Source organism: Ambystoma mexicanum, chromosome 7p (genome assembly GCF_040938575.1).
Source record: "Ambystoma mexicanum isolate Mex_15411 chromosome 7p, UKY_AmexF1_1, whole genome shotgun sequence".
NCBI classification, from domain to species: domain Eukaryota; kingdom Metazoa; phylum Chordata; class Amphibia; order Caudata; family Ambystomatidae; genus Ambystoma; species Ambystoma mexicanum.
Window position 1 is genome coordinate 435,182,438 of NC_090939.1, and position 22,473 is coordinate 435,204,910.

The 22,473-nt window shown below is 42.2% G+C and overlaps 1 long non-coding RNA gene across 2 annotated transcripts in view; it reads left to right on the forward strand.

The window, feature by feature from the left end:
• LOC138526095 (uncharacterized) overlaps nucleotides 1-22,214 on the forward strand; it is a 143,797-nt gene extending 121,583 nt beyond the window's left edge. Inside the window, exon 4 of one of the 2 annotated variants that reach the window (XR_011283486.1) lies at nucleotides 20,763-22,214. This is a non-coding gene — a long non-coding RNA (uncharacterized lncRNA). The remainder of the gene's footprint in view (nucleotides 1-20,762) is intronic. The other variant, XR_011283485.1, reaches the window with a different exon arrangement.
• Nucleotides 22,215-22,473: the final 259 nt, after the last annotated feature.

Sequence of the window (22,473 nt, forward strand, 5' to 3'; positions counted from 1 at the left end):
GGAGCGTGGTCTTCCGTGTGTTTTCGTGTGGCCAGCTTGATACGGGGTGATTTGGCACGTGAAAAAATTGCACGTCAGCGTGAAATCTGAGGAAAGGCCCTTAGCGCGTTAGCGCATCAGTGACGTTACGCGCGCGGGCGTTGCCCACAACACGGGTGCATAGTGAATCAGCACATGAGAAAACTGCACGTGCTATTTCAGGAAAGGGCCTTAGCGCGTAAGCGCGTAAGTGACGTTTCACGTGTGGGCTGGCTTAAAAGGTACGAGTATCACGCTATTTCCTTGTACGTGCTTTTTGTGGAGAGCGAACGGGTATATCTTGTACTTCTTGTCGGTTCACATGCGATTACTTCACAACGTTTCCAGTTCGTACTCCCTGTTTCCTCAGACTGCGTTCTTTTCTTCTTTTGGTGGGGGTGTTGCCTACGTGCACACGCGCGTCTTTTTCACTTACTTTTTCAAGGCAGACAGTGAGTCGCGCACGTATTTTCCAACTGTGGTTGCCCCCGTGTGTCGCGTACCCCTTCAGAGGTCATTGTAGGCTGCGTGTAACAAGCGTACACTTATTTTTGTGTTTCTGGGTGGCACATCGAAGTGCAGGTTTATTTTTCCACGCACGTGGTCTACCAGGGGTTGCGTGCACATGTGCTTTTGTTTTTGGGGTGCCTGTGCATTGCGTGACCCGTCTTCTTCCCCCAGGGCTCACATACAGCCTTGCTAGAGCACTAGGGTACAAATTCCATCTAGTACCCTACCCCTTTCACCCCAATTGCCCAGGACAATTGTTTACTGCAACTTCCATACGCACAACAACATCAGTGCCATGGTTGGAAGGCGACCAAGCAGTAAGGGAGGCAAAGGGGGCCGACCTCCAAAAGGTGGGCGTGGTGGGCGAGATAGGGGACGTGGCCGGGATTTGCAGGGTGCCCCATGACCCCCGTGTGTAGATGACCAATCAGGGACACCCATGACCCCCCCAATGGTTGTGGGAAACATAGCTGACACCATCCCAGCTCAGCCCTTGTTGGAAAGGCCCATTTTGGCACCTGAACCGGCACAGGATGACTCCCAGGCTGACTTCCAGGTCAGCAAGTCTAAACCACGTGTGTCGGGGAAGGTTGCTGTCACCAGGCCACGTGGATCTGGGGTAGCAATGTCATCTGCTGCCCCAAGTAGCCGGGAAGGGGAGGCTGCAGGGGCAGCTACAGCTCAATCCACCCCAGTCTCCCAGCCGGGACAGTGTCGGTCCAGGTCCATCAAACCGACGTTGCCCCTGCCAACATCAGGCTGCAACAAATGCCTGCACCAATACCTATGGTCATTGTGCATTCGCACAATTCTAGTACCCATTCCATCTGCGCTTCTGCCCCTACTGACCAGAGCGGCATAAACCACTCAGGATCTGCACCACCTTTGAAAAAGAAGAAGGAGGGTGCTCTGGCACTACAGGCTGAGACCCTAGACACGGCTTCACACTCCGGCACGTCAAGCAAGCCTAGCTTTAATGACGCTGAACTTGATGCACTTGTGGCTTATGTGCTAGCCACGAAATGGTGGTGACTGCAGGGTGCAAGACCACACCTGGTCAACGTAGGGCACACTGGCAGACCATCGTGGACCGCATTAATGCCCTTGGATTTGTGAGGTGCACAGCTGATGATTGCTACAAGCGGTGGAATGACCTGAAACGCAGAGCAAAGAACAAGCTGGCCTCAAATCATGCCTCTACTCTGGTGACTGGCGGTGGGTCTCCACCAGAGGACAACCAACTCACTGAACATGAGTCTGTTGCTGGAACCTTCGTCACAGAGGAACAGATCCAAGGCGTGGGAGACCTACCAGATTACGATGCATTGTCCGGTGAGTGCCCATGCATGTGTGTGTAATCCATGTGTATGTTGTTTGGGTGACAGGTTCTGATTGAGTGCCAGGTGAGGGTGTGAACTCCAGAGTGGTATGGGTCACCCATGTGCTTCTTCCAAAACATTCACCGGCCTTGGATTTGGGTATGACAGTATCCCTTCTGACCACAGTAGCCAATTAGCGCCAGATTACTGCAGTTGCCCTTGAATTATCATCTTGCAACAACATTGTTCTGAATTTTTCAGTGTTCATTCAGGCTGATTGTTTCAATTCTCCCATTTTTCCAACACATTTTTCTGCCCTAATGCCACATATGTGACATGCTTCTGTCATTGATTACACCCCACATTGGCCCACATGTGTTAGCTTGTTATGTGAATGATTAGACCATTCAGGCTGATTGAGTATTGGCCTGCTCACATTAATTGTTGGGGCCTGTTTGAATGTGGAACATGATAGTTGTTTCCTGTCATGTTGAAGTGACCAACCATTGATGTGTACATCTGCCTGCGATCACTGTATTGTTGTACACTGGATGTGTTGCAGTGTGTGGCACATGCATATTTTGTCACACTATTTAGCATTTTTCATCTCATCATGTCCATCTCACATAGATGGGTGACAGTACTCATTCACTGACATATGGCTGTACTTGTCAATTGTACCATGGCTATGCTACATGCCATCTGTGTGCTGGCATGTGTCATGTATGTGTATTGGACATGCCACTCACAGGCTGATGTGTGATGCCAGTGCTACCCAGCATGCAGCAAATGTGTTTCCTTTCCATCTTGGTGTCCTCAGTGTCTGCTTTTTGCCTCCCCTTCCAACTCATTGACAGTGCATGCATGCCAGGGTTATAGTAATGTGGGATGTGTAATTCATGTACTGGATCTCTGTCTTGTCAGGCCTATGTGTGTGTTATGGTGCTCATGCCTGTTTCCATTTGTTGTCTTACATGTTTTTGCAGGTGAAGATGCACTTGATTCTATTGAGGTTGAGTAGATGGTTCAGACCCAGGAGGAATCTCAGCCACGACCGGGCACCAGTGGAGGACGTGGTATGGTGGTGGGTGAAAACCCTTTCTTACTTCAGACCATACTGTCCAGGGGTGTCTCTGGGTGCACCTCCTCCGACCTCTATTCAGGTGATGAATCGGATAATGAGACTTATGTGCTGTCACAGGTGAGTGTTTCTGGCAGGGATTCTGTTCTGTCCAACCCACCTGCACCAGGGGTAGAACCCTCTATGGGGATGTCAGTGTTGGTAGGTCCGCCTTTGGCGGTTACGGATGCAGGGTCACACTCCACAACATCTGATCCTGTTCCTGGGCCAGCAGATCAGAGAGGGAATGCAGTCCTGCAGCCTCAGGCAGTGCCAGCACAGCAAGGTGCAGATCGCCTTGCCCGGAACAGGTGTGGTGCCCGCCGATGCGGTGGCCGTACGCCACCAGGCAATACTGTATGGGAAAACTCCATGTACAGTATAGCAGCCCAACAGGGAGCATCGGTTGAAATGATGGCTCAGGCAATGGAGAGGGTGGCCACTTCCATTCTCCCCCCTGAAAGTCATATGGAGCAACAACAGCAGGCAACAGACTCCATTTGCCAATCACAGAGGGAAGACATGTTGGCGTGCAACAGGGACCGATGGGCGGCTCTGGAGACTTTGCTTGAAGCCATATCTATAGAGTCACAGGGCCACAGGGAAGCCCTGAGGGAAGAACTCCATAACCTCAGGGAGACTCTGGTTGAACTTGAGGCTTCCCGACATTTTAGGGCAGAACAGCAGCTGGAGCAGCTCACACGTTCGCTCTCTGCTGAGCTGCATGCTACCCGTGAGGAGATCCGGGCATCACGCGAGGCCATGCGTGCAGAAATACAGGCAACCCGTGAGGTGCTGCATGGGGATCTCCACACTATCATCCTTCAGAATCAGACCTTCCACACCCGCATGCTTGCTGCCATGGAGGACCATACCAGGGCTTTGCATGGGCTGCCTCCCATAGCACCACCACCTCCTGATGCAGCAGCAGAGGGTGAAGGAAGCAACAGCAGTTCTCCCACAATGGCATAGCCGTGCAGGCCATGAGCCCATGGAGGTATTTTTCTTTTTCGCAACATCCACGCAGGTGGGTGTTGGTGTGCACCCTGTCCTCAAACCTCCTCGGTGGCCTCCCACCACCCCCTGGCCCCCACATGGCCATTTTTCATTATTTTTCAGTGTGTTGCCTTGTGTGGCTCCCATGGGCATCCACTGTGTATTCCGGCTGGGCACATGCAGGCTTGTCCTGTGTTTGGATTAGATGCTTGGGTTCCTGACACACACACCCCTCCTGCTTCCCCTTTCCATGGGCTTGCAAAGGGTGTGACCAAGTGACAGTGACTTACACAGTGACATTGGGCTCCCATGAGCTGTGTGGGCACTCTGTAGTCAATACTGTGTGGACATCCCTAGTGGGTATTGTTGTTGTATTGAACACAGCATTGTGTATTGATATGTGCTTGTGCATCCATGTCTTCCTCCTTATTTGCAGGTACCTTCTTCATGTCTTCACAAGGCCGTCTCCTTTGCAGATGCAGTTCATGTTGTATGCAGTACACTGACACATTTGCCTGACGGCAACACTCTGCAGTTGGAAGGGGTCGATGTGCTGGCTTATTCAGGTTGTAAGACTTGCACTACTTTGAGTTTGTACTGTCATATTTTGGCAATGTTTCATGCTGTGTTGCTGTATTGTGTTGCGGGTAAGTATTTGGTCATGTGTGATGTTTGTTATTGATTACTGGGAGCATATTGTCTGTGGCCTGTTTCCATTTGGGACAGTGCACTTTGTGACACTTGTGTCAGGTGTTGTGCATTCCTTTGTTTGCTTTCACATTGCATGACATGCCATGGTGTGTTGGGTGGTGGAGATGGGGAGGGGTTGGGTGACATGGCGCTATTTTCATGTTGTATTTTGCAAGGGGGTTGTCATTCATGCTGCCTAAATGTGTCCCTTTGTGTGACACAGCATTGGTTGTCTTTCGGTATGTAGGGATGCACACAATGTGACACTTCCAGGTGACCAATCTCAGGCTGGTATGGTTGTGACAGTTGACTGTCCCTTATGTCATCATCATTGATTGTCAGCTGGTATGTGCCAGGCCTGTGTGCACTCCACAGGGGTGTGATTTTAGCCACCAGCTGCGTACGGGCTTCCTCATCACGTGCCCTTTCCCCTTCCATTCGCAGCAGCTGTGCATGTGGTTCGGGATGTGGGGGCACCACCATGTCCACCGGCAGGCCCCGGCGTGTTGCAACATTGTGCAGGACACATGCTGCCACTATGATCCTGCACACTACTGGGGGAGCGTAAAGCAGCTGCCCACCAGAGCGGTCAAGGGAGCGAAAGCGTGACTTGAGCACTCTGAATGTGCACTCCACTATGCCCCGGGTTGCAATATGGGCTGTGTTGTATCTTACCTTGGGTGGTGTGGTGGGGTTCCGAATTTGCGTCATCATGTGGGTGCTCAGAGGTTAGGTATCATTAGTGGGGTTGTGACATTACTCAGTATCTGCCATGCATGCATGTGCAGTGGCATTTATACTCACCAAGCAGCCATGTATCTCCATGCCGCTCAGCTTCTAGGTCCCGGTTTAGGGTTGACATTCTGTAAATGAAACTGTCATGGGTGGACCCTGGATAGTTGGCATATACTGAGGTGATGACTCCTTGGCATCACATACTACCTACATGTTGATGGAATGCCAGTGCTTGCAGTTTCTATAGATGTGCTCAGTTGCCCTGGGAGGACGTAGAGCCACATGGGTGCAATCAATGACACCTAGCACTTTGGGGAAGTGTGCCACCCGGTAAAAATCCTAGTCGGCAGCCTGCCTTTCTGCAGGTGTTCTGGGCAGGTATATGTGCCTGCGGACTGATGGGCGTGCAGTCATGATGGCCAACACCTGGTGTAGGCAGCGTGACTGCGTGGCCTGTGACACCCCCCCCCCACTATGGCACTTGTCCGCTGAAATGAACCAGTGGCCAAGAAGTGCAGTGAGCAACTTTTCGAAGGGGCTCAGTGCTTGGGAGCACATGGTGGGTGATGTGAGGTCATCCTCCCACTCACTCACCAGGTCGAGTATTATATGAGATGGAAACCTGTACCTCCCATACACCTGGTCATCAGGCATCCCAAAAAGGCTGGTCCTGGGTGTAAAAGTTCTGGCCCTGACTATCCTCCTGCGGTATCCCACGACCACTGCTGCGAGGAACGGTATATTCATCGTAGCGTCTGAGCTTGTTTGTTGTTTGTGCGCACTTTTATGCTGTGCGGGTTTGCGTACGCCTGCTTCCTGCTGGCGTACGTGTTTCGGGATTAGCGCATCTTTTTTGGCACACGCGTTAGCCCTGTTCGATTCCATGCATACGTGTTTTAGGCACGCGTTTGAGCGTTCCGCGCATTTGCCTCGTGTACTTCCCCGTAACGCCCACATTTTCACGCGTTGTTCCCCATTCCGCGTGTTACGCCGCGTGTTACGCCTACTGTTGTAGGCAACATATCTTTTCAGAACCACCATAAACGTGTTTTAAAATATCTAAACTGGGATGATGTGGGATTAATATTAAGCACCACAGCAACAGGCTAACCATACCAGTAACCACCTGCCACCAAAGTAAAATGACATAATGATACAAGAGTTCCTTAACGCAGGCATCAGTATAGTTGTCAGCAGTCTCGGCCAGCCCCTATAACGATCAACACACTTGTAGTTTCCTTCACAGGTGCTATGGGTGTTTCATTGCAAAAAGACACTTACCTTGCAGCAAACCTCTGTGCCTATTCCTAGTTCCTGAAATCTGTGATGTCATCAGCACGGAAAAAGACTTCGGAAAGTATGGCATGGCCCAGTGCCACACTGCAGAGTAAATTTGTGTTGTTGTTTAATTTAACAACCTTAGCAACATGCAGGGGGAAAGGGTGTATAATTCAGAAAAAAAGACAGATTGCGGTGCACCTCAGCATCCCACTCTAGTACTTGAAATCCAATTTCTCTGAGGGTGACTATGACATAATAAACTGGCAAACAGACTTCAGAAGGTTAGCATGGCACAGTGCCACACCGCAGGGGTTTATATATTTTTTTAATTAAACACCCTTAGCAACCACACAGAAAACACAGGCGCTAAGAAGTCAGGTCGGAGTGAGGGTGGGGGTGGGCATGGGAGGAGGGCACTGACCAGCAGCACTCAGGCTGCTCGTAATGCACGCTTAAACCAGAGAATACAGTGAGCGTTTTTTAAACTTCTCTACAAAGCCTGAATTCAAGAACCGCCCAGAAGAGAACACTGAATTAAGAAGTGTTCTTTCAGATCACATCAAATCCTCATCTAATTACGCATTTTCGAAAACAAAACTTTTATACCACAGTTCTTGATAATTCTGCTTTTTTTTACTTTGCATACTCTCAGTTAGTAATATTTCATGAATTGAGAGATCATGCAACATCTGTGCCCTCTGCAACTTTCCCAAAACTGACAACACTAATCTACCACCTTTATATCCCACACATCCTCCCTTCAAAAAATCAGACATTAGACAATTCTAATCAGATCTTGCATCCTTTGCAAAATCAACAATTTCATGTTGTCATTTGGTGCCCCTGCCTGGGGAATAGGGGCCTCCGTGTGTTGAGGAGAAGTAAATGGAACAGGGGAAGATAAAAGGATAGAGAAAGAGGCTGCAGGTTTCACAAACAGATGGAAGGGAGAATCAGATGTGGAAGTCATGCTTTGTGGAAACCTGAATGCATGCAGATCCAGTTACTGAGTATCATAAATCTGGAATGATGAAAATAAGGTATACTCTACCATATTTGGAATCAAATTGACTGTCTAATTGTGGCAATTTTCAAAAGCAAAAATTAGGAACAAGTAATGTTTGGCTGTGATATGAGCGTGAAATGTGCCAAACCACACCATTGAAATGTAATGGCTTTATCCCCAGATTACCTTTATATAATTCCCTGGGCAATCTCTGAATCATAATTCTGCAACTGTAATACCTATGGACCGAGTGTTGGCCAGTCAAGACTAGACTCAGTGAAAGGTGAATGTAGGTGGAGAACATAGAAAAGGAATGGCAGGTATTACCCAAATAACACCCTTATATTTGAGAAGTGACCGTGACGTCCAGTGCGTTTCGCAGGTGCACTGATGTCATATGTCAACACACGCCAACTCTTGCATTTGTAGACATATGATGTTAGTATGCCCGCGAGGATGCACTGGAGGTCATATGTATTATCTGCCATTTTGAAAAGCAGAGTTTCTCTACTCTCAGAACCGAACGGATGCAATTTCACGTCCATTGACGGTAAGCACGATAGAACCTGTTGCAAGCTGCCATATTGGTACACAACTATGCTAGACTATATAGCAGAGCTTACTCACATGGATATTTAAGGCTTACAGTGTATCGTATATTAGAAACGCAGTAGCACGCGCATCAGGATTTCTGCACCTTACTTTATAATACGTGCATCGTTAGCGGGCAAGATGATATCCCTTGTTGTTATATTTGCACTTATGATACACCATAATCTATATCCACAGTAGATTTACTAGTTTCCATATATGGCTCATAAATTGATGTATGTGATTTACCACAGGATTCTCATTCCTGAGTCAGAGAACTACTATTAGCAGTACCTGCACTCCAGTTTCTGCATACTAAGAACCACAGAGGAAGGCCCCTCAACTACTTCCCACAGTTACCATTGTGTATAATTATTATGGAATTTAATCATATTATCTAGCTGTTGAATGATTGTACCAGTATGTGCTATCTTATTTGACATATTCTGTAGAACTCAATACAAGAAGCCAGAGCTACTCTCGGAGAATAGACCAAGAGTATTGTGATTTCCAACATACTGATGTATCACTTCAAATAGTCAAATAAGGTGACATTTGTATTCACTTTTGAAATGGCCGGTTGCCTTTACTTAGACAGGTGGTTAATTATGATTTACATACATTGAGCCATTGTACACTGACTACTAGTATTTATGTTGCTTTGAAGATGAAATTGGAGATTGAAGACTGAACATATCACTGAACCTTAATTGTTTTGCATCTGATGAAGGGAATGTTACTCCCGAAATGCTTTGAGCTCTTTTAATGTGTATATAATGTGCACTTCTTCTGGAATAGCCGTGTTTGTTAAACTTGCATTTTTTGTAACAATCTATGACTAAATTGACATATCACAGATAATCTATTGAATGAATGTTACTACTGGAGATACTACATCTTTTGGATGATTGAATTTGATTTATACACACTGTAACTATCTAGACAAATTTCGACTGGTTGTATTATCAGTTTATAGGGTATGCAGTCGACAGGGGTGCCCACCAATTGAGGACACTTTATTCTTAGGTATAGGTGGGTCCCAACATTTCTGAAACTCAAGTAGATTTTAACGAAAAACCTTTCTGCTCATGGCTACAGCCTGGATTTCTGATTGGTACCAAACTTGCCGTTAAAGCAGACATTTGCAAATGTGTTATAAATCCATCCAGTGTTTTCTTTTAAAAATGTCCGAAGTGTTTTAAATATGAGGGTGATGATCAGTCAACTAAGAAACCTGAGGTGCGTCAATTGTTTTTATTATATGTTTATTGAAATGGGAAGAATGTTGGGTTTGTAATTTGGGCCACTGTTCCATGGACACTTTTTGGGAAATATTTCTGAAAAAGCTAACTTTTATTTGTGTTTCTCAGAAAACTGCCATTATCATTCACCGTTTCCTGTTCGCCAAAAATGGTGTAAAATCAGAGGTTACACTGATTGATTTAATGTGTGTTGTGTATGAATATTTGTGAATGTGTGATGTTTAGGAGCGCTGTAGACTCTTTTTGGTGACATGCTTAACATCATATGTGTTTTGAATAGAGATTTTAGAATGAAAATATGTGATCTTTAGATGGGTTGGGATTTTGAGATAGGGTGCTGACACTTTTGTTGCAATATATCATAAGTGAGTGTGGTGTAGTGACTGTGCCTGTGTTCTTTAGAAGGATTACAACCAAAAAACGAATGGATTGAAGGTTTTGTATAAATCTGAACCACTGCCACTGCTCTGGGCAACCTTCAACACCACAATTCCTAAGCCGTCTGCGCCATTCCAAAGGGAGTCCATCCATATGCAAATTAGTCAGGTGCTGCCACCAATGGTAGGAGCCTAGCCAAACCTGCTAGTCCATGTCCCCTCTGCATAAAAAAAAACTCATGCAACCCCAGGCATGTTTCAGCCTTGTTGGGCCTCCTAAGTGAGGTGCAGCTTGGTTCCCTGAGGTGCAGATTGCAAGGGGCCCTTGGCTGGTTATATCCTCTCACATGGGGAGACAAACTGCAAACTGCAAACAAAAAAGTGATGCATGGAATATTTGAATAAATCTGATCCACTGGCAATGCCCTCAGCAACCGTCCACACCACAATTTTTTTGCCTGTCTGCGCCAATGCAAAAAGTGTCCAACCATGTGCAAAGCAGCCAGCCCGAACTGTGCATAAATCACCCCAAGTGGGACGGGTATGCACAGACATGGGTTCTGAGCCTGCTCGACCTAGGGACACAAACTACTTCTCTCTCATTGATGACACTCAATGTGGCCAAACTATGTCTGGGGATGCTTGTGCTCTGGTGCAGAAGGGATGTGACCTAGCAGTTTGTGCTGTATTGCCCCTTTTGGGGTAGGACCAAGCCTGATTTGCTAATGGTCTTACCCTTTCTATAATGGCTTGCAGGACTAAGACGATGGCCTGGAGGGTTGCCCAGAGAAATGCCAGAGGTTAGGATTAATTCCAAACGTTCCAGCCATCACCTCCTTTGTTTTGCTTTAGAAGGATTGTCAATATGTGATTTGAAAAGGCACGTTGTATATATGATTTGTGGTATGGTGGCTTTGCTATTGTGTATATATGTATATATATATATATATATATATATATATATATGTTCTTGAAATAGGGCGGTGAAGCCTTACTTAAATGGAGTTGCACTCCCTTCTGCTGTACTGATGCCAATCCGCGGCTTCAGTTGCCGCTTGCAGAACTTTGGATTTTCGGTTAAAAAAAACGCTTCTGCACAATTGCGTAGAAAAATGTAAAAGATTTTATTCAGTAATAGCGGTTTTAAAACCAAAATGCTTCCCAAGGAAAAAAGAGGCTTGCTGACGCGTTTCGCCACACTCCTGTGGCTTGCTCACAGTAACTCCTCCCAATGGTTGGAGCCAAAATTTAAACACACAAGAATCAAATGACAAACAGTGAAGAGGTGACTTACTGGCTGTTGGAAATGCAGTCAGACATTTTCGAACAGGTACATATAAATAACAATACAGCAATAGAACTGAGTATTTAACAGCATGGTGATAAGCAAAACCTTGTCAATAAGTAATGTAAGGTTGCTCAGGTACAATTGTTTACACCCATGGTGGATTCTCGGTATTACTAAGTTTTTAACGATAAACTCAGCTTTGCGCCGCTTGGTAATGCATACCCATACAAGATGTGAATGCATAGTGCATGCGAAAGAAAAAATGTTAGAATATGTTACAATGCTCATAAGTGGATACTGATGGTAGATAAATAGTAAAGTGCTAATGCATATATATATATATATATATATATATATATATATATATATATATATATATATATATATATATATGTATATATATATATATATATAGTAACCTAATTCTTCTTAAAACTGCATGTAGACAAATACTCATGCCAGGTATAAGTGCATAGTGCATATAAAGTGCAAATGCCAGCATCATTTTATAATAACCAAATTCTGCTTTAGACTGCATGTAAACAAATACTCATGCCATGTATAAGTGCGTAGTGCATATAAGAAGAAGGAAAAAAGATGTTTCCTGTTGCTCAAGAGTATATACTGATGATAAATAGTAAAGTGAAAAAGCCTTAATCAATTATGATAAGTGCATGTAACAAATCCCTACTAAATTCTAAAAGATGGGTCACAAGACCCAACACTGTGTGTCCTGATAAATCCATAATGATAATTGTTTGCTCTAATGAATTTTCTAAATGCGTAAGTAAAGCATCAGACCGAGAATTTCCTATTCTAATATCAATGTAAGTCAGAAAGGAAATGTGTGAAATAAAAGAGAAAAGAAAAGGTGTAATTAGAACAGAAACCCTGTGCGTAAATATTATCTATAAAATTGGAGAGTGAACTAGAATGGAAAACAATAAATCAAAGATACATACAAATCGATCAAACAATCATAGAAGCCGAAATGCATATAGTTTTTTGTGAACAAAGCACAGAAGGGAAGTGAAATTGGAGGGTCTGTTCCAATGATCCAAGGAGCAGCAGTATCAGTGACTACCGCCGTAAATTCGAATGCAAACACTTTAAGGATCCCCACTCCTGTAGCCGATTCTGATTTATCTACCTCTCCACAATTGGGCCTACCTATGGACTTTTCAAAGGAAGTATTAACGCTGATTAAAAATCCCCTAGGGGACTTGGCTCCGAATCTGGAAGAGAAAAAGAACAATGTGATCCCCACTAAGAGTGTTAAAACACAAGATATGTTGGGAATGGGAAAAGTCAATCCTCGAGTGGCACTGTGTTCTATGATTGTGAAATGCAGACCAGCCCCATGCACGCAATATGATCTCAACAGAAGAGCGATACTAGCAATTTTTTCAGACATACCGCTGCTGGAAGACATAATTTCAGCTGATTTGACCTTGGTGGAATTTATATCAAATCAGAACTTAAATGCAGTTCGAGTGTGGTTCCAATCCAGAGCAATTCGTAATCTGGTATGGCAGGCGAAGAACTCATTATTTGATCTAGGTTTTTTACTTGACACAGAAATGGATACCGTATTAGAACCTAATATGTCAAGCAATGCAGAATCCATGCCAAGGGCAAAAACTGTTGCAGCAAATGGTCAAGATTTAAATCAATCGCCAAATGATAGGAATTTGTGTGCATGCAATTGCAACAGTAACTCAAATTAGCTATCTAATTTGACAAAGTTAACCCCTCTTACTTTGGTCAGCTGGAATTCGTGGGGTCACAAACATTTGCTGAATAATAATGTGAGTGGCCTAGGCAAATTTGACATAATTTTGCTGCAAGAGACCTGGTTACTAAGCCCCATACTTTGGTCAGGATATCAAATACATTTGAATCCAGCTAGGAAGCCCATTATAGGCAGACCCACTGCAGGTCTGCTGGTGGCGTTGAAAGATGATCCGGGAACATCGTCACAGTTGTGGGCCATGCCAAACACTCATATGCTACTTGTAAGGGCAGTGATTAACGGTGACATCTACGCAATTCTGAACATATATTGGAATCCAGCAGCTATCACCACTGAGTGTTTCTTTAGGGATCTGAATATGATATTTGACATTGTATCTGCGGATGATAAGATCCTGTACTTTATTTTAGCAGGGGATCTGAATATGAATTGCTTAGCAACAAACGGGACACACAAGAGTGAAAAACTGTTACAATGGAACACAATGGTTACTCACAGAAACTTGCAAATGTTGAATGGAGCATTTAACACAGATATGCCCCCTGCACCAACTTGGAAGAGAGGAAATTCTACATCCACAATTGATTACATATATGTAAATTGTGCCTTATGGTCAGCAATGTGCTCCTTTTGTGTGTCCTCATCTGTGTTAAGTGACCATAATATGTTGTGTGCTAGTTGGCAAGTAATGGCCAAAACTAATGACATCAAACCTAAGCCAATAGGAGGTGGTTGCATTGTGGTAAATGGTGGTAAGAATCGACTCTGATGGTCAGAGAACGCCTTGTGGCACTTCAATCAAATTTTATACGACTCAACTAACTCCATTAACTGCCAAACTTCAAATATAGGATTAACATATAGCAACGCAATGCAATTGTACAGTCAACAGAAGGCGGTGAATACCAAAAGCGAAAGTCATATCCATGTTTTTGATAGCTCCATATTCATTAGGAAAAGAGCTTACCGTGCTGAGGTAAGAAGTTTAGCAAGGCTCCCTCTCTCCATTAGATCGACTCTCACTAAAAAAGCCCGCCTGAGTTATAATAACTGGGTCAAAGGACATCGAGCAAATCTTTATCAAAAAGATGGAGCTATTATGTTGTCGACTCTGGCTGATAAAAACATCTCAAAAATGTGGGCAATACTAAATCAAACTAATAATGCCCGCCAGTTAGATCTTCAAACCTCAGTAGTTGAGGTACATCAGTGGGTAGATCATTTCCAATCCTTATATGCCTTACCCATAAACACGGTCTCGACACTAAATGCACAACAAGTGATGAGGTTTTGGTTGCATACTGATCAGAAGGAAATAAAACACCTAATTATGACCTCTAGCAACTCGTGCGCAGTAGGCCCTGATGGGATTTCTAATGCCCTGATGAAAAAACATCCTGAAGTTTGGGGCTCAATTCTCTACAAAATATTCGCTGCAATAAATAAACACCAAAAATTACCTAAAACATGGACGGAAGCCGTTACAATTCCGATTTACAAAAAAGGTGACCGCCAGTTACCAACGAGTTATCGCCCAATTTCTTTATTGGATGCTCCGGCGAAAATATTTTGTAGAATAATACTAAAAGAGCTTAATGAGTGGGTAGATCAAAACAGCCTAAGAGATTTATTTCAGTCAGGCTTTGTTAAAGGCATGGGCACAATACCGAACATTCTAGCCCTTTCGATGATTCAATCGGAGCGAGCTGATGGTGGACTCCCCTTGTATCTGGGGTTCATCGACTTTAAATCCGCCTTCGACTATATTGATAGAGACATGTTAATAACTAAGCTTAAACAACATCGGTGTCCAACTTCTCTCACAAACTTAGTGACATTGTTACACACCTCTACATCCATGCGAGTTAAATTAAATATGGGCGGAAGATTATCACCAGCCATTCATACCTATAGAGGAGTGAAGCAGGGTTGTGCTCTTGCCTCTTTTCTATTTAATTTTTTCATTCTGGATATAGGCCCTGTACTAAGGAACTGCGTAACAGATGCGCCTCGCATAGGAACTCAAAGGGTTCCCTATTTACTATACGCAGATGATTTAGTACTATTATCTTGCACACCTATAGGCTTACAAAACATGTTAAATCAATTGGGCTCATATTCAACATCGAATAACCTTGTAATCAAAACAGCTAAATCCCAAATTTTAATTTGTAATAACAATTTTTCAAAAAAATATCATTTCAAGTGGTCCCTTCAAAACTGTGTATTAACCAAAGTTGCTACATATAAATATCTCGGAGTTTACATTGAACACAAAAAAACCCTAAGTACTACGACAACTGAAGCTAGGGTTAAATTAAGCTCCTTGATTTCACAATCGAAAATCATTCTTAGAAGATACGGGAAATTCACAGTGAAACATATTGTGCACTTTTATAAGGCCAAAGTAATCCCAATTTTGCTATATGGTGTCGAGGCTTTGGCACCACAAACTCGTAAATTTTGGGATAGCATAGAAGCCAGATTTTGGAAAAAAGTTCTAACACTTTCTCCAGGAACACCATTGGCCATACTGCGACATGAACTGGGTCTGGTCTCCCTATATGCCCATGTACTATGGAAGCAATGTGCTCTTCTACGGAAAATGCTGGATGGTATAGGGAAACGCAGCCTTTTAAATGTATTGGCCCTAAACCTATTAACCTCCAAAATTGGTATGTCATTGAAGTGGAGAAATCATACGCTAAATGCGGTTTCTGATGCTTCAGTAACGATCGAGCTTCTTTTGACAAACCCTGACCGTGCCAAAAATAAAATTTATCAAGCAGACTGGATATCCAACATGACAATCTGCTCAAAACTCAAGGATTTTAACCCCGAGGCATTTGGCGTCAAAAGGTATGGGGTAATAGCAGAGTATCTGCTAAAATACCCATAACCTGCATCCCGTCAGAAATATCTAAGATTCAGATTAAATCAATATGAAACTAATGAGATTTTACACAGAAGGAAAGTAATACCAAAGGACCAGAACTTCTGTCGGCACTGTAATGACAAAGGACAATGTGAAACATTACAACATCTTATAATTGAATGCCCCGCTCTACATGACATCAGAGTGAAATGCTTTGGAAGTAAATTGTTGGTTCAGAGCGGTACTAGTTCTAGGCAAATATGGAATGTATTGTTTTCTAATCCAAGATTAACTATACAGCTCGCAATTGTGCAATTTCTTAATTTAATATTTCCTGTATCAATGCGAAGTGAAGGGTAGTCTGATGGTTGTAACATAATTATTCATTCTACTCTGCTTTATTTTGCCTCATAATTATTTTTAATGAGATACAAATAAGTATTTACTTATCTTTTATTGTTATAAGTGTGGATGTGCAAGTTTAAAAAAAAATGATAATGAGTGTAAATATTTGAAAAGTTGGTTTACCAGCTATATCAAATTAATAATAAAAAAATATATAGTTTTTTGTTTTTCTACCCGGGCTGCACATTGGAGATCAAGAAAAAACCCAATCGGAACAGAAATATTGACATGAACATGACCTGGAAGGACAAAATAATCTATACACCCAAAAACGTGTATAATTCCTCGTCTATATTGTGTCCATTGGGGTATTTACTTTCAAAGTCAATTATATATTTTGTCTCTTCTTGTCGCAATAGTTTTTCACTGTCACCTCCTCATGGACCGATATCAACCTTGTACATACCAAAGAATGTGAGAGTCTTATGATTACCCTCATGGAACTCTGAAAAGTGCTTCGCCATGGGATATGCATGATCCTTGTTGATGATAGCTCTAATATGTTGTAAAATCTGGATCTTTAGCTTACACTTTGTGCTGCCCAAATACCATTTAGGGCATGGGCATGTGAGGACATATACAACTAGCTCAGATTTGCAACTTATTTTACCCTTGATTTGCATGGGTGTTTTGAGAATGGGGTGAGTATAGCTGTTACAATTAAAAGCATATTTACAAACTTTACATTTACAACACTTATAAAAGCCATCTCTACCCACGGAAAGCCAATTGCTCCCCTTGTGAATGTTTTCTGAGACCATATAACTTTATACTACCAAATCTCTAATTGAAGTACTTTTACGGAAGGTTATATCTGGGCGTTCATGTAATACTTTGCCCAGATCATTATCCACTGTCAGAACTTTACAGTATTTATTGATAATGTTCCGTATTGTTGATGAGTGGATTCCAAAAGTAAGAATGAGTCTGATGGTTCTATCATAGGTACTGTCCTCAAGTGCGGATTACGATGTCATCAGCAAGTCCTGTCTCTTCCTGTCCCAAACTTTTAAGTATGATCTCTCGATGATTGCTTTCGGGTATCTTTGGTTTAAAAAGTTTTGGGCTGTGACTTGGCACGCTGTATCAAAGTCAGCTATGTGACTACAATTTCTTCTTAAGCAAATAAATTCGCCATATGGAATAGACCATAGAAGACTTTTTGGATGAGCGCTGTTCGCATGTAGTGGAACATTTGCACCTGTAATATTTCTGTGGAGTTCACACCCCAATTTATGTTTCACGACTTTGACTTTTACGTCAAGAAAAACAATATCATGTGCACTGTGTTGTTCGGTGAATTGTAGATTTAAATTATTGATGTTAAGAAATTTCATAAATTCTTGCCATGATTGTGCTGTTCCATTCCAAATGATAAATAAATCATTGACATAGCGTAGCCATAGAATGATTTTATCAGTGAAACTTTCATTAGATTCTGTCCATACCTCAGATTTTTCCCAGTTCCCCATCATAAGATTAGCGTATGTTGGGGTAAAAGTTGCCCCCATAGCAGTGCCCTGGGTTTGAGGGAAAAGCTCATTGTTGAAAAGAAAGAAATTGTTCTTCAAGCAAAGCCTCAACATTTCAAGAATCATGGTGGTATGTTCCAGATAGTTGAGAGATCTGGTTTTCAGGAAGATTTCACACACCCTTATGCTATCTTCATGTTGTAATGTAGTATAAAGAGACACCACATCCATGGTAGCCAGCAAATATGTTGGCTCCCAGGGTAATTCATCGATTTTGCATAGAAAGTCTGCGGTGTCCCTAATATATGAGGGTAGCGTGGAGACAAAGGTACTGAGGACTTTGTCCACAAACTTGGACATATTTTCAAGGAGTGAGCCGCATGGAGCCACTATGGGTCTTCCTGGGGATTTAGTGGGGTGCATGTGTACCTTTTAGAGGAAGTATATGGTTGGAATAACTGAGTGTTTAGTAAAAAGATATTTATCCATTTCTTCCTCCAAAATTCCCGCATTTTGCCATTTTGTTTGAAAATCCCAAACTTTGTTTTCCATTTCTTGGATGGGATTTTTGCAAGTCTTTCATAGCATTTAATGTCATTGAGCTGCCTGTACGCTTCTTTTCCGTAATCTTTTTTGTTCATTAAAACAATATTGCAACCTTTATCCGCTGGTTTCACTATATACTTATCCATTTTGCAAATGTCGGATAGAGCCTTTTGTTGTTTCCAAGGAAGATTACTTCTTGTGTGTTTGTTGTTTTTTCTTCTTTCTTGTTTCAGGTCATCAATTACAACATTGGAAAATGCTTCGATATGAATATTTTGAGCACTTAATGGATTGAATTTTGACCTACATTTAAGTTTGCTTTTGGATGGCCAATCTGTGCAGATACCCAACGTTTCTAAACTGTTCGTTTCATCCAAAGCTGAGTCACTTTCATGTTGTAGAGTGACCAAAGTAGTAAGAGTGTTCATGTCAGCTATGATGATATCTGTCTGACCTTTCAGCGCGGTTTTAGGTTTCTTTTTATGTATATTGGTTGCAAAAAACTTTTTCAAATGTAATATGCGTACAAAATTGTCCAAATCCAATCTAGTCTGTACATAATCATAGCCCGCCAGTGGACAAAAGTTTAGAACCAGCTTCAAAACTTTGCTCTCTTCTGGTGTCAAGACATGATCAGATAAATTGACAATTTGTTGCTCATTAAGGGTTTGCTTAATATTTGCATTCATTTGCCAGAGCGCAGTGAACTCGGCGCAGGGTTGTTGTTTGTGCCTGTTGCCCCTCTGCCCCCTCCTCGTGGTTTTCTTGCTCCTTTTCCTCGTCCTCTTGTTGCGGCTGCAGATCCTTTGGTCTTTTTGTTGTTTGAGCGACCGTCTTTGCATAACAGCCGCATCTCCTCTAAAAAATTGAGGAGCACTGCAGGTTCTTTGTCTTCATTTTCCATGATGTCTGATTTGGAATTGTCAGCAGCTGATTCTTGATTTGCTTCATTTTCTGACCCTGATGGGGCAGCTGTTTGCTTTGCTTTCTGTCTCATGTGGTCAAAGCGGTGTGCAAAGGTATACACTCGACCTTGTTCATAGTCGCCTTTGTCCCGTAGGAACTTTCGTTGCTTCCTCAGCTTGATGTCTTCTTCATATAGTTTAAGACCATTGTTAATATTTATTTTTAATTTCTTGCCTTCTTCACTATCCTTAAAGTTCTTTAATTTTTCTTCCAGTTCCCTTATTTTTTCAAGGGCTTTGATGCGATCACTTCCAGCATATTTCACCAGAATGCGTAGGAAGGTGCTAGAGCATTGGTCTGAAGCATCTCCCATTCCCCATTTATATATATTCAAGGAAAAAACTTTAGTTGCAGGGACGTTAAGGTGAGAACTTAATGCATCAAAACCCTGGAAATTCAGCTAAAGGCACCTTAACTTTGCATTCCATGTTGCACAGACAATGACCACGATGATGACTTCACAGATCACATCACTGACAACATCACTAATAACATGTTGTCTGGGAACATTGATGACATTACAAATCACATCGTGGATGCCATCACTGGTGACAACACTAATTACATTGTATATAACTGATTACTTCGACAATGGAATTATACATAACATCATTTATAACTTAGCTCATTAAAACTTTAATTACCTTAATAACAATTTAGGCCATGGACTTGGCCATGACTACGGCTGGGGTCAATGGACAGCACCAAAGGCTATAGCTAGTGGTTGGTTAGTGTTAAAAAATGCCAATGTGCATGGGTAAAAGCCATGCCTAGTAGCCTGTCACTGTTTTATAATATACAGTGGGCAACGTTGAAAGCTGTAGTCAATGACCATGGCTAAAGGCCATAGCTAGTACCCATTAATATGTCAGAATATACAGTCGGCATAGTCAAAGGCCGTGGCCACTTGCTAGTATTGTGTTGAAAACCATTGCTAGCGGCTGGTTAGTGTATATAATAAACAGTGGGCACGGTTGAAGGCCATAGCTAGTGGCTGGTTAGTGTTGTGTGATACACAGTGGGCACAGCCGAAGGCCATCACTTATTGCATGTTATTATACAAATATACAAGTGTAGTTATATGAACTAACAAAACATTTGAGAACAGGCAGCCCTTGACCTTACAGCTGATTTTGATACAGTGATCAGAGATGTGCTATGGGAGAAGATGATTCACCTAAGCTTTCCTACGGACTTGGTTGCCATTATTGCACTTCTCCATCAAAATACTACCTATCAAATAAGGTTGTCAAAACATGGGGTTGTAACTGATCCGATTCCCACTGCAATTGGACTTAAACAGGGCTGCAATCTTGCTGTAGTGCTGTTCAATTTCTATTCAGCAGATTTGGACGCTGACTGGAGTGAAAATGTTATATTCCCTGTTAAATTGGGTCAGTTGGCTTTAAACTGGATCGGTTTTGCTGACGACTTGATGTTTTTGGATCATACCCCATTTGGCATGCAGACTAAATTGAACCTGTTTTTCAGTTTTGCCCTAAAACATAATCTCCAAATTAATCCAACTAAATCTTTTATTATTTCTTTGCAGATGGCAAGAAGAAAATTGCTAGATTTAATTGGTGTTTGAACGGAGTATGTATCCTGCAGATGCCTTCGATCGATATTTGGGATACAGACTTTCAAATACCTATTCTGTATCTATTTGGAAAATGTCCTTAATGAAAAAGTGAAGTCACTCACTTCTCAGATGAAGATCATTTTTAATGAGTATTGTCAATTTTCCATCTTGCCCTGTCTTCCATTCTACCTTTTGAAAGTAGAACCCATAGTGCTTTATGTACTCGATATCTGCCTCTTGGAAATTGAGGGATTCCTTGATATGATACAGAGTAGAATGTGGAAGCAGGTATTGGGTTTAGCACTTTCAACCCTGAATGTGATCATTTGTCATGAACTTGGGTTATTACCCTTATCAGTCAAATGGCACTGGCGCATGCTCAAACCCTATGCTAAAATACTTGCACAGCCTAAAGAATCTCTATATGAAGATTTTGCACTCATGTTAACAGATGGGTGTGTGCCATTGATTCTGAAATTTTAAAATAACATGGAATCAATGTTAGAGGCGGCACTAATAGGCAAGGAAGAGCTTATCGCTGGGCTCCCCTCTTGTAAAAGAACATTCCAAATATATAAGTGGTGTTTGATGTTAGATACAATTGGCAAGAGTAAGGCATACTATGAATATGGGAAATATCGTAGAAAATGGGGTGAGAGGGCTAGCTATTTGGAGATGTTTCCATGTAATAAGGCACGCAAAATGTATATGCATTACAAGCTCAATCAATTGTTGACAAATGAAAGGATGCAATACTGGAATCATGGTGTGGGGAACACAATACCTGGAAGATGCCACTTTTGTGTACAGATCGCTGTACTTGAATCCCTAAAGCACTTGATTATATATTGTGAATTCTTTTTAAGTATCTAGAGTTACGATATTTGGATCATACCCATCGTAATCATCTTGGTTGAGCAGAGAAATCTTATGGGAAAGTTGTATGTGGGGCCATAACCAAAGGTTAGTGCTTAGATTAATTAAACTATTAATGTTATTGAAGAGAACTTGTCACTAATGAAAATGACTCTCCCATAAAAAATAGTTGTCGAAGTGAGTTGAAATTTTATAGAAAAAAAAAGAAAGTCAATTGAGAAAATTGTCTACTTTATGGAAGGATAAATTGTTCTATATATTGCAATATTGTATGTTAACCTGTGATGAAAATGCGTTTGGAAAATGATACAGGGAAACTATTATTTGATGATGAAATGTTAAATTGACGAGTTAGTTTATGATATTTGCTTGTATTTTAGGTAAGGGTGTGTTGTTGTTGATTTATTTAAATGTAATTTGGTAGTATGAAATTGACAGTGAATGTTGTATTGTTTCTAATGATTAGTGTTTGTAAAGGTTTTATTTTTATAACCAATTACAATAAAAATAAATGTAGTTCAACTGACTTTCTCCCTAGAAGAAAGTATGCAAGACAAACTAGCGTGAGACGTATAAAAAAAAAGTAATGAACAAAATCCCAATATGAAAGCAGTGCTTGTGTTCTTGTGGGTAAGCATCTGCACTGAGAACATGACAACCTGAGTAAAATCCTGCTATCCAAATACTTGAGCAAGTTTACCAACCTCAAAAACTCAAGGGGTTACATCTTCTCTCTGAAAAAAAGTTACGCTGTCCACCCACATGTCCTTTACTGGTGCCCTGAAAAGCAACCACAATCAGGGGA